This window comes from Chiloscyllium plagiosum, unplaced genomic scaffold, assembly GCF_037043375.1.
Source record: "Chiloscyllium plagiosum isolate Xiang-an unplaced genomic scaffold, Cpla_swu_hap1 HiC_scaffold_9, whole genome shotgun sequence".
NCBI lineage: Eukaryota > Metazoa > Chordata > Chondrichthyes > Orectolobiformes > Hemiscylliidae > Chiloscyllium > Chiloscyllium plagiosum.
In genome coordinates this window covers 8,214,993-8,228,564 of record NW_028270147.1, presented here as the reverse complement: position 1 = coordinate 8,228,564, position 13,572 = coordinate 8,214,993, and the positions used below count along the sequence as shown (strand labels likewise).

General features: G+C 44.3%; 1 pseudogene; it reads left to right on the top strand.

Annotated features, from left to right (window-relative positions):
• The first annotated feature begins 710 nt into the window (after positions 1-710).
• Positions 711-1,773, top strand: LOC148149082 (general transcription factor II-I repeat domain-containing protein 2A-like; annotated as a pseudogene).
• The last annotated feature ends 11,799 nt before the right edge of the window (positions 1,774-13,572 follow it).

Sequence of the window (13,572 nt, the reverse complement as noted above, 5' to 3'; positions counted from 1 at the left end):
TTTTTTATTTACGTATGGACGCACATGTGTGTGCGTGGACAACTCAAAGTGATGCTTGCTGGCTCGCCCCCAAAATGTCAGCTCACACCAAAAAAAGGAAGGTTGATTCGGAATGCCGCGTTTTTAACAAGACATGCACTGCTAGATATTTATTCACAGAAATCAGAGGTAAAGCCGTGTGCTTGGTTTGTGGTGCACAGGTCGCTGTGTTCAAGGATTATAATTTGAATTGCCATAACGTGACCAACCGCGCTGAGAAGTATAACAACTTGTCTGATAAAGAGCGGGCAAGGGAGTCAGATGCTTTGCTCGCTAAGCTGCATAACCAGCAAAAGACTTTTTACTAAACTTCACATATCCAGAGATGCAGCTGTGAAGACAAGCTATGTCATATCCCACAAAATTGCCAGAAACAGTAAACCGTTTTCTGATGGAGAGTTTATTAAGGAGTGCTTGTTGGACTCTGCAGAACTAATATGCCCGGAGAAAAAAGAGGCATTTGAGAATGTGCCCCTCTCCCGACGCACTGTAATGAGAAGGATTGGGGTTATCGCGAGAAATCTGGAGCTTCAGCTACAGCACAGAGCGGTCAACTTTGACTTTTTTCCTTGGCTTTGGATGAGAGCTGCAACGTACGTGACACAGCCCAGCTACCCATCTTCGGACATGGGATAACTACGGACTTTAAAATCAAGGAGGAGCTGGCAGCCATGCAGCCAATGAAAGGAACAACAACTGGTAATGACTTGTTCACGGAGGTAAATGCATGTTTAGACACGTTGGGACTAAAATGGGACAAGCTGGCGGGTGTGACAACGGATGGTTGTCCAAATCTAATGGGAAAAAATGTTGGACTCTTAAAAAGAATGCAGGATAAAGTGACAGAAATTGACCCTGAACAGAAATTGGTATTTTTGCATTGTATTATACATCAGGAAGTGTTGTGTAAGTCAGTGTTAAAAATTAGGAGAAAGTGAGGACTGCAGATGCAGGACCTGAAGAAGGGCTTATGCCCGAAACGTCGATTCTCCTGCTCCTTTGATGCTGCCTGACCTGCTGCGCTTTTCCAGCAACACATTTTTCAGCTCTGACCTCCAGCATCTGCAGTCCTCACTTTCTCCTAGTTGATTTTAACCTACTGCGAATCCTCTTGCAAGGATGCCTTCCTTGAAGAAGCTCTCTTCCTCCCTCTACAAGGATTTCAGTGAGTCCCTCTCTCACTGCACACCCCAGGTCACCTCCTTTGCCCTGAAGCTCTTCAGCCACAGTGTTAAAAATGAACCATGTGGTTGATGTTGTAACTAAAATAGTTAACTTCTTCAGGGCAAGAGCTTTGAATCACAGGCAGTTTGTTGCACTTTTGGAGGAAAATGAGACTGAACATTGTGACATAGGCTACCACACAGCTGTCAGGTGGCTCAGCCTGGGCAAAATGCTGAAAAGTGTATGGGACCTGAGAGAAGAGATTCAAGATTTCTGTGTGAAGAAAGGGAACGGCATTCCACAACTTTCAGATGCAGACTGGATTGCAGACCTTGGTTTTGCTGTTAATGTGATTGTACTTTTGAATGAACTAAATGTGAAGCCCAGTGCACGGGCCTTTTTGTGCATGAAATGTACAACTTGGCGAAGGCTTTTATGAGAAAGTTGCAGCTTCTCTCAAGCCAAATGGAGGACAACATTCTCACCCACTTGCCAACACTGATGGAAGCCGCACCTTCAGCTGATCACCTCCCACAGGTACTCATCTATTTTAGAGGCACTGCATGGTGAATCTTCAAGGCGATTTCAAGACTTTAAAACGGTTGAGAATGAAATGCACATGATTTTTTCCCCATTTACATGCAATGTGGAGAATGCACCTAGTGATGTTCAGTTTGAACTCATTGACCTGCAGTCTCACACACTTCTGGCAGAGTATTTTAGGTCAGTCTCACTGCTTGATTTTTACTCTTCCCTCAAAGTGGAGAACTTTCCACACATGAGGAGGCATGCTCAGAAGATTCTAGTCCTCTTTGGGTCTACCTATATTTGCGAACAGACATTCTCAGTGATGAAGTTCAACAAATCCAAATACAGATCCTCTATCACCTCTCAGCTGTCCTTTGCATATCCATCTCAGACATTCAACCAGACTTCAGTGCACTTGTTTAAGCCCAAAACAGACTGGAGTTTTCTCACTAAACAAGTAAAATGAACTGAAAACATCAAAAGCACTTATTGCTTTTTGTATAGAGTTGTTTGTTGTTTGTAATACTGAACAATAATGAAACAACTTTTCATGATTGGTTTGTGAGATTAACGTTAAAAATAAAATGAAATACTGAAATTATTGTTTTTACTGTTTATTTCTTCTATATTTGACCTGCTCCACAATTTCATATCTTTATTGTAACAGAATATCCTTATTCTTTTGATTATAAGTTTCAGTGCAAAAATATATAATTTAGCACTTTTTACAATGGGAGAAAATTAAAACTGAGCAGAATTATGTTCAACTTATTGTTGGTTCGGCCCTCCAACACAACTCAGGTTTCTCATGTGGCCACTTGGAAGAATTAATTGCCCATCACTGGGTTAGAGGATTGCCTAGCACAGATAGAGGATTGGCTGATTGGATAGCAGATTGGCTAGCACAGATCGAGAATTGGTTGGCTTGGATAGAGGATTGGCTGACTGAATAGAGGATTGGCTGGCACTGATAGAGGCTTGGCTGACTGGATAGGGGATTGGCTGGCATGGATAGAGGACTGGCTGGCGCAGATAGAGGATTGGCTGTCACAAATAGAGGATTGGCTGATTGGTTAGAGGATTGCCTAGCACAAATAGAGGATTGGCTGATTGGATAGAGGATTGGCTGGCTAGATAGAGGATTGGCTGATACAGACAGAGGATTTACTGACTGGCAGAAAGCAGACACTGGGGATAAAGGGATCTTTTTCAGGATGGCAGTCAGTGACTAATGGAGTTTCACTGTGGTCAGTGTTGGGACCATAATTTTGTACATTCATGGTCTGGGCCAAAGGCTTTGTTGTGATGTTTGTAAGTGACATAAAGGTAGGTGGAGGGACAGGTAGTGTTGAGAAAGCTGGGATGCTGCCAAATGATTTGAACAGGCTAGGAGAGTGGACAATGAAGTGGTGGATGGAACACAACGTGGGAAAGATGAGGTTATGCACTTTGGTCGGAGGAATAGAGCCATAGACTATTTTCCAAAGAGTGGAAGGTTCCGAATCTGAAGCACAAAGGACTTGAGATGCCTTGGTTCAGGGTTCTGTTAAGGGCAATGTGCAGGCTCAGTTGGCAGTTAAGACAGCAAATATAATGTGAGCATTCATTTCAAGAGGGCAAGAATACTAGAGCAGGGATGTCCTACTGAAGCTGTATAAGGCCCTGTCAGGCCACCTGAAATACTGAGATCAGTTTTGGGCCCCATATCTAAGGAACGATGGTCTGTCATTGGAAGGGGTTCTGGAGATCAGTTACGAGAATGATCCCAGGGTTGAAGGGCTTGTCACATGAGGAGCGATTGAAGATTCTGAATCAGTGTTTGATGGAGCTTAGAAGGATGATTGAAATGTAGAGAATACCAAGAGGCCTGGACAGAATGGATGTGGAGGACATGCTTCCACTAGCAAGAGAGTCATAGAGTACTGGAGCTGTACAGCATGAAAACAGACTCTTGGGTCCAACTCAACCATGCCAACCAGATATCCTAGATTAACCTTGTCGCATTTGCCAGCATTTGCCCTATATCCCTCTAAACCCTTTTTATTCATGTACCTATCCAAATGCCTTTTAGATGTTGTAATTGTACCAGCCTCCACCACTTCCTCTGGCAGCTCATTCCATACACACATCACCCTCTGTGTGAAAAAGTTGCCCCTTAGGTTCCTTTTAAATCTTTCCCCTCTCACCTTAAAACTACGCCCTCTAGTTCGGCACTCTGCCACCCCAGGGAAAATTTCTTATCTATTCACCCTATGTTCAAAGTTTGGGAGAAGATTTGTAGCTCGGGTGCTCGTTGTTGTGGTTCTGTTCGCCGAGCTGGGAATTTGTCTTGCAAACGTTTCGTCCCCTGTCTAGGTGACAACCTCAGTGCTTGGGAGCCTCCTGTGAAGCGCTTCTGCGATGTTTCCTCCGGCATTTATAGTGGCCTGTCTCTGCCACTTCCGGTTGTCAGTTCCAGCTGTCCACTGTAGTGGCCGGTATATTGGGTCCAGGTCGATGTGTTTGTTGATAGAGTCTGTGGATGAGTGCCTATATTCACCCTATCCTTTGCCCCTTATGATTTTATAAACCTCTATAATGTCATCCGTCAGCCTCTGATGCTCCAGGGAAAATAGCCCCAGCCTAATCTCCCTCTCCCTATAGCTCAAACCCTTCAACCCTGGCAACATTCTTGTCGATCTTTTCTGAACCCTTTCAAGTCTCAAAACATTGGCACAGCCTCAGAACTGAGATGGAGAGGGATTTCTTTAGCCAGAGGGTGGGTGATTCTATGGAACACATCGCCACAGCGGGCAGTGGAGGCCAAGTCATTGTGTGTATTTAAGTCAGAGATGGAAAGGGTTCTTGATTAGAAAGGGGACATCAAGGATTACAGGGAGAAGGAAGGAGAATGAGGTTGAGAAACATTGCAACACTGATTGAATGCCGGGGCAGACATGACAGGTTGAATGGCTTAATTCTGCTCCTTTCCGTTACAGTCTTATGGACTTAAGATCTATTTTAAAGGCATCAAATTGTATGAACAGTAAACAGGAAATACGCATTGAGTCAGTTCACAAAGAACCAATTATTAAATGGTGTAGTAGGGTCTGAGGGCAGAGTGGCCTCCTTCTGCTCTGCATTTCAACGTTATCATTTTACTTCTTCAACTTACTGATAAATTCCTCACTAAAACAAGAAATCAATGATTTAAAAAAAAAAGTTTTCCAGTTTTGTTGTGAGTAATTTCGTTTCCTCAGACAAATCAAATTGAGTCTGAGAATCTTAAAGTTGCTTGCTGCCTTGGGTGAAATGTCCAAATGAAACCACCTGGGACACACTCTGACAAGACTCAAGCAAGGAGGACCTAAGTATTGATTACAGGTATTCCAATGTTCTTTCTTTTCTCATTTGGACTCAACGGTAGTGTTTGGTATCTATGCCTAAAGGTGAGTAATTTATCTTTAATTAAACCCAAAACATGACCTCGCAAGCAAGGTCAGCAAGCTTGACATCATTGTAGCAAATGCTTGAGAGAATTATAGGGGGTGTAGTAAATGGCTACCTTAGTAATAATGCAGGTTGTCATAAATAGGTAGCTTAGCTCTCGGCAGAAGAAACCACAGCCCTACTAAAGAGAGAATGTTAAATGATTCAAAAATGTCTCAACAGGCAGATCTGATTGAATGTTATGGCAACGAGAGACAGCTGGCGCAGACAAGAGATGATGGGCTGGGTCGCTATTTTTCTGCTGCATGGACATTAAGTTTCGCTGGGGGTGGTGAAACAGAGAAGCAAGCCTGGGGAGGGAGGAATGTGCAGTACTGAGTGAGCCTGCGGATATTCCTTCAATCAAAAATATCAGAAAGAGAGAAAGACAAGACTGATAGCTATTAAAGACGCGCTTACAATCTTCGGGATGTTGCAGATGGCTTCACAGCTGAGGATGAGCTTCTGAAGAGGTATGGTGGAGGAAACACAGCCTCACTTTACGCACAGCAAGATACCATAATGGCAATGTTAGGATAACCAGATAATCTGTTTGCTTGAGGGTTGAGTAGTGGTGTGGACACCAGGGTTAATTGTAACTTAACCCTAACCCTAACCATAATCCTGACCTTAATTTCAACTCTAACTTTACCCCTAACCCTTACTACTAGATTAACCCTAACCCAAGCCCTTATACTAACGTTAACCCCAACCCTATCCTAATCCTAACCCAACCCTAACCCTAATCCTAACCCTGATCCTAACCTGAACTCTAACTCTCGCCCTAACCCTAACTACTAGATTAACCCTAACACAAGCCCTTATACTAACCTTGACCCCATCCTAACCCTAACCCTATACTACCCCTATCCCTTACCCTATCCCTAACCGTGGGCGGCACGGTGGCACAGTGGTTAGCACTGCTGCCTCACAGCGCCGGAGACCCGGGTTCAATTCCTGCCTCAGGCGACTGACTGTGTGGAGTTTGCATGTTCTCCCCGTGTCTGCGTGGGTTTCGTCCGGGTGCTCTGGTTTCCTCCCACAGTCCAAAGATGTGCAGGTCAGGTGAATTGGCCATGTTAAATTGCCCATAGTGTTAGGTAAGGGGTAAATGTAGGGGTATGGGTGGGTTGCGCTGCGGCAGGTCGGTGTGAACTTGTTGGGCCGAAGGGCCTGTTTCCACACTGTAATCTAATCTAACCTTAACCCAACCCTAACCCTAACCCTAACCCTAGCAGATGGTAGAATTTGAATTCAATAAAGAGTCTGGAATTAAGCGTCTAATGATGTCAATAAATTCATTGCTGACTGTTAGGGAAGGAAACAGCCATCCTTACCTGGTCTGATTTACACGTGTCCTCAGACCTTGAGAAATGTGATTGACTCTTAAACAGCCCTCTGGGAAATTAGGGATTGGCAAAAAATGCTGGCCTGGTCAGGGACACCCTCATCCTATCAATTAGTAAAAAGAAAGTATCTTTTATCCTTGTCAACATCCTGGAACTCCCTAACCCTCCATGCACTGTGGGCATGGGTGTACCTCAGGGATGGAGGTGGCTCAACAAAGAGTCTCACCATCACCTCCTCAAGGGCAGGAAAGAATGAGTGATAAGAATCATAGAACCCCTACAGTGTGGAAACAAGCCATTTGGCCCAACAAGTCCACACTGATCCTCCGAAGAGTAACCCAACCAGACCCATTCCCCTGTCCTATTACTCTACATTTCCCCTGACTAATGCACCTAATCTACACATCCCTGAACACTATGGGCAATTTAGCATGGCCAACCCACCAAACCTGCCCATCTTTGGACTGTGGGAGGAAACTGGAGCACCTGGAGGAAACCCATGCGGACACTGGGAGGACATGCAAACTCCACACAGATAGTCACCCGAAGCTGGAATCAAACCCGGGTCCCTAGTACTGTGAGGCAGCAGTGCTAACCACTGAGCCACCACGCTGTGATAAGTCCTAGCCTTGAGAGCAATGCTGACATCCCATTAGAGGGATAAAAGAATATTTAAGGCATTGTTCTTTCAAAGGAAGAGCTTTCTGAGACAAGATTATAAATGATGGTCCCCTTAAGAATCAGACAATACAACCTCCAGAGATAATATTCATATATTTACAGGTTTCCTAAGGGGTTCTTGTGGTACATTGATAGTGTTCCTCCCTCTTCAGCCAAGCAACTTGGGTTTAAGTCACACCTACTCCGGGCGGGGGTGTTGTAATAAGCTGATGAGAAAATATGACATGGACACCCTAAGTCTACCAATAACCTCAGAGCTTTCAGACTGAGATAGGCATCTCTTACCCCTCCAACTCCATTTTAATTTAGTCCCCTCCCTCTCTCGTTACCCTCCCTGATAGTTTTTATTGCTGAACCAGCCTTGGTATGTAACGTGTGATCATCCTTCTCTATGTAGAAACACAAGGTGATAGCAATCAAGAAAAGAAAAACGTCCAGATGTGTGTAATAGCATCTCTCGACAGGAAAGTGAAGACTGCGCAAAGGGTCTGTGTAATGGAGTGGTAGTGTCACTGCGTCTGAGCCAGGACGTCTAGACTCAAGACTCATCTGCACCAGAACACCCCATGATTCAAAAGGAAAGGGGTCCTGAATAGAGATGGGGAGGGGAGTAGAAGGCATTATTCCAACTCCAGTTTAATTTAGTCCCTCCCCCTGTTCCTCTCTCTTCTTCACTTTTGTTTTTATTACACTGCCCCGCAGGGTGAAACGAGTTAATTGTTCCCGATTAATTGTTTTCATTTGTTAATTTGGTGGGTGGATATTCAATAATTAAAGTTCTCCTCAGTGGTTGTGAAGATGGGGGGCTGAGAGAGTAGACTCGCGCTTGTACTGGACTATGGAAAGCCGTGGAAGATGGGCTGACTCCTGTGCCAGTGAGTGAATAAGCAGCGATATGACATTCAGTCCCAGGCCACTTGTGGGGGTCTCTCAACAAGAACCTGCCCTCACGGCAGAGACTGAGTGCTGGAAAGCAGCAACCAAACAGAAACACAGCCTCGTGTGACACGGAGACTTCTGTCCCTGAGCAGGACTTGGGTTTCCTGTTGGGCCTATGCTGGCACCCAACATTCCAACAAAACAGAGCATCAGGCAGACAGCTGAGAAATTCTTCTTTTCTCCACGTGAACCACAAGATTGCAAATAAAAACGCAAGTTTTAATGCTTGCTTTCCTATCCAACCCATTATGGGGAACAGCACAATCCGACAGTAATGACCAACCTAAGTTATTGTAATCAGGCTTTAGCTTTATGCTGGTCTGAATGCATGCCCTTCACATTAAAGTCTCCACATGGAATTGCTACAGTATGAGAAAAGGCCATTTGGCCCTTCTAGTCTTCATCAACACTCCAAAGGGCATCCCACCAGACTCAGCCCCCTACCTTATCCCCACATTTATCAAGCCTGACTTGCTTTTCCCGAACGCTACAGGTTATTTTAGCACGTCCAATCCACCTAATCTGAGCAAGAAATCCAGAACGTCCAGTGGTAGTCCACACAGACAACATACAGACTCCACACAGACAGTCACCTGAGGCTGGAATCAAACCCAGGTCCCGATACTGTGAGGCAGCATAGAACATAGAACATAGAACTTAGAACATAGAACATTACAGCGCAGTATAGGCCCTTCGGCCCTCAATGTTGCGCTGCCCTGTCATACTAATCTGAAGCCCATCCCACCTACACTATTCCATGTACATCCATATGCCTGTCCAATGATGACTTAAATGCACTTAAACTTGGAGAATCTACTACCGTGCAGGCAAAGTATTCCATACCCTTACTACTCTCTGAGGAAAGAAACTACCTCTGACATCTGTCTTATACCTATCTCCCCTCACTTTAAAGTTGTGTCCCCTCATGTTTGCCGTCCCCAGACTTGGAAAAAGGCTCTCCCTGTCTACCCTATCTAACCCTCTGATTATCTTGTATGTCTCTATTAAGTCACCTCTCAACCTTCTTCTCTCTAACAAGAACAGCCTCAAGGCCCTCAGCCTTTCCTCGTAAGACATTCCTTCTGTACCAGGCAACATCCTAGTAAATCTCCTAGATTAGATTTTAGATTAGATTTTAGATTAGATTTAGATTAGATTTTTTAGATTAGATTACAGTGTGGAAACAGGCCCTTCGGCCCAACAAGTCCACACCGACCCGCCGAAGCGAAACCCACCCATACCCCTATATTTACCCCTTATCTAACACTACGGGCAATTTAGTATGGCCAATTCACCTGACCCTGCATATCTTTGGACTGTGGGAGGAAACCGGAGCACCCGGAGGAAACCCACGCAGACACGGGGAGAACGTGCAAACTCCACACAGTCAGTCGCCTGAGTCGGGAATTGAACCCGGGTCTCTGGCGCTGCGAGGCAGCAGTGCTAACCACTGTGCCACCGTGCCGTAATAGCCTCTGCACCCTTTCCAAAGCTTCCACATCCTTCTTATAATGCGGTGACCAGAACTGTACACAACACTCCAAGTGTGGCTGTACCAGAGCTTTGTACAGCTGCAGCATAACCTCCTGGTTCCGGAACTCAATCCCTCTATTAATAAAGGCCAAAACACTGTATGCCTTCTTAACAGCCCTGTCAATCTGGCTGGCAACTTTCAGGGATCTGTGCACATGGACACCGAGATCTCTCTGCTCATCTGCACTCCCAAGAATTTTACCATTAGCCCAGTACTTTGCATTCCAATTACTCCGTCCAAAGTGTATCACCTCACACTTGTCCACATTAAACTCCATTTGCCACCTCTCAGCCCAGCTCTGCATCCTATCTATGTCCCTCTGCAACCTACTACATCCTTCGTCACTATCCACAACTCCACCAACCTTAGTGTCATCCGCAAATTTACAAACCCACCCTTCTAAGCCCTCATCCAGGTCATTTATAAAAATGACGAACAGCAGTGGACCCAACACTGACCCTTGCGGTACGCCGCTAGTAACTGGCAATGCTAACTGGCAGTGCTAACCACTGAGCCACTGCACTGCCTATGCAATTGCATATGCACAAAATGTCAACAGTACTCAGTTGCTGAGCAGTACATTTCTTGCAAATTCATTGTGAGAGTAGAATTGAAATTTTACAAGCCACCAAGACCTGTAACTCGTGGGTGGTAAATGAACCCTTTTAATTAAATGAGCATTAGGCACCTAAAAGACCAAACCAATTTAAACAAAAGTAAGAAGATAAATTGAATAAAAATCAAGAAGATTCAAATCATTTCAATTATACCATTTCACTGATTTTTATTGTAGCTGTTATTTATGTTTTTACTTCCATGTAAAGTGCTTTACATATCATTTGTTACGTATGAATTACTAAGTGTGCTTACACATCAGGCTTGTAGTTAACATCATGCCTCTTTTGTGTATGATATAAAATTAATAACCCACATGTATAATATCTTGGTTTACAATGATTTGGAAATGTTAAAATTTTTATAGGCTGTGTCTGAGCAAAATATGATTTATTAATACATCATAATCTGTGTTTGTAGACTGTTTATTTGACAGGAACTGTTTCAAAGGAATTATAGGCTCTAAGGAAAGGTGTGTAGTTTAGAGTGTATTGAATGACTTGGAAGAGGAGATCTATAACGCCATGATAGACAGGCACAATTGGCAAGGAATGATGGAGCAGTCATCTAAATGTGGGGAGTTGAGGGGGGCGGTAATCACAGAAGCTTGAGAAGATATAGTGAATAAACAAAAAGACCAAATTAGAAAAAGCAGTATTCGGGAAAGCCTTCACATCATTAACATGAGATTTGTAGACAAAAAGCCCTGTTAGCAGTCAAGAAGCCATCCAATGAAGTGATTGCAAAGGGATTGGTTACTGAGCAATAGGTTTAGTTGGGAGAATTTGAGAGCTGCCCACATAGACTTCCTCATATAATTACAGGGAATTAACAGTGCAGAAGGTCGGTGCAGTGATTCATCGAATGGTGGGACTGAGCATTCAATCCTGGATAATAATGTGGGTAACGATCCAACCTTCAATGCTCTGTGGGGACAAGATTCCATAGATTAATAACACTCTTCAGAGAAAAGAAATCTCCCTCACTGCCATCTTGCTTATCTTTTTTCTGTTCACAGGATTTATTATCCATCCCTAATTGCCCAGTCATTGAGAGTCACAATTCACATTGCTGTCTGGAGTCACATGTAAACCAGAACAGGTAAGAACAGCAGATTTTCTTCCCCAAAGAGCATTAGTGGATCAGATGGGTTTCTACAGCAATTAACATCAGACCAGCTCTTTAGTGAGAAGATTTGTAGCTCAGGTTGAGGTTCTGGATGTAAGTTTGCTCACTGAGCTGGAAGGTTCATTTTCAGATGTTTCGTCACCATACTAGGTCACATCATCAGTAAGCCTCTGGTGAAGTGCAAGTGTTGTGTCCTGTTTTTATTTATATGCTGAGATTTCCTTGAGTTGGTGATGTCATTTCCTGTGGTGATGCCACTTCCTGTTCGTTTTCACAGAGGGAGGTAGATGGAATCTAAATTGATGTGTTTGTTGATAGAGTTCCGGTTGGAATGCCATGCTTCGAGGAATTCTCATGTACGTCACTGTTTGGCTTGTCCAAGGATGGATGAGTTGTCCCAGTCAAAGTGGTGTCCTTCCTCATCTGTATGTGAGGATTCTAGTGAGAGAGGATCATGTCATTTTGTGGCTAGTTGATGTTCATGTATCCTGGTGGCTAGTTTTCTGCCTGTTTGTCCAATGTAGTGTTTATTACAGTCCTTGCGGGGTGTTTTGCAAGACCAGGTCTTTAAACCAGACGTTTGTGAATCTTTGATAGAATTATGGGATCCCTACAGTTTAGAAGCAGGCCAAACAGCCCAGACCAAAGAGCAGCTCACTCAGACTCACACCCCTACCCTATCCCTGTAACCCTGCATTTCCCATGACTAACCCACCCAGCCTGCACAACCCTGGACACAATGGGTAATTTAGTTTGCCCAATCCATATAACCTGTACATCTTTGGATTGTGGGAGGAAATCGGAGCACCGAGAGGAAACCCACACAGACATGGGGAGAATGTACAAACTCCACAGACAATGACCCAAAGATATAAGTAAATCTGGGATGCTTGCACTGTGAGGCAGCAGTGTTAACCACTAAGCCACCGTACTGCCCAATAACACTCATGGGTGCTGCTCTTACATGCTGCGATTGGAACTCTCAAACAGACAGAAGATGGCGGGAATCTAACCATGGCCCCCTGAACATTCACCTGGGGTTCCTGATTGCTAATCCCGTAACTACACCACCGCCTTTTTCTGGCAACCCTGCTCAGTTGTTGAACAATTAGATGCAGATAATTTGTTTCCTCTAATCCCAGCCTCAAAATCTGAAGGATGTTCATCGATACCCCGTCAAATTTGCATATCTGGTATCTTGTGTCTTCACCATGAGAGACTGTCACCATTGTATTCACTTTTGGACTGTTATTGCTTTAGATGCATGTTGGAACTGAACAGTTTGCTGCTCAAAACTATTCATCACCAGTTGGTTTTTTTTCCCAGTAATTCTGGACTGGTTCTGACTCCAGATCCCTCAAGTAAAAGACCAGAATTTAACTGGCTTCATGGCCTGTGAAACTTTGCAATGTACACAGGCAACTAGCAGAATATGGGAAGCAGGATTCTGTCGTAGATGCCACATTCTTGTCCCTTATCATTCAGTCAGGAGTATGACCATTCCCGGGAAATCCAGAATCCTCAGCTCCATTCACAACTCCTCCCTGCAGGACTACTCGTGGATCTGGTTAATATCAGGACTTGCCAAGTGTCAGGTAACATTTGTAGCAACTGACAGGCGACATACAAATTAAGGAGAAAGTGAGGCCTGCAGATGCTGGAGATCAGAGTCAAAAAACATGGCGCTGAAAGTGCACAGCAGGGCAGTCAGCATCCGAGGAGCAGGAGAGTCAACAATTCAGGCATAACCTTCATTCCTGATGAAGGACTTATGCCCGAAACATCGACTCTCCTGCTCCTCGGATGCCTGACCTGCTTTTTCAGTGCTACACATTTTGACATACAAATTAAGCCTGTTTTCTCTAGAATTTAGGAGGTTAAGGGGTGATCTAATCAAAGGCTTCAGGATATTAACAGGAAAAGACAAGGTAGATAAAAATAAATTATTTCCACTGACTGGAGATTCTAGAACTAGGGGCAGACCATTCAGGAGAGATGTTAGACCATGAGATATAGACATAGGAGTGGAAGTAAGGCCATTTGGCCCATCGAGTTACTCCGATATTAGGAAACAATATGAAACAATATGAACAGGAAGGGTTTGGAGGGATATGGGCCGGGTGCTGG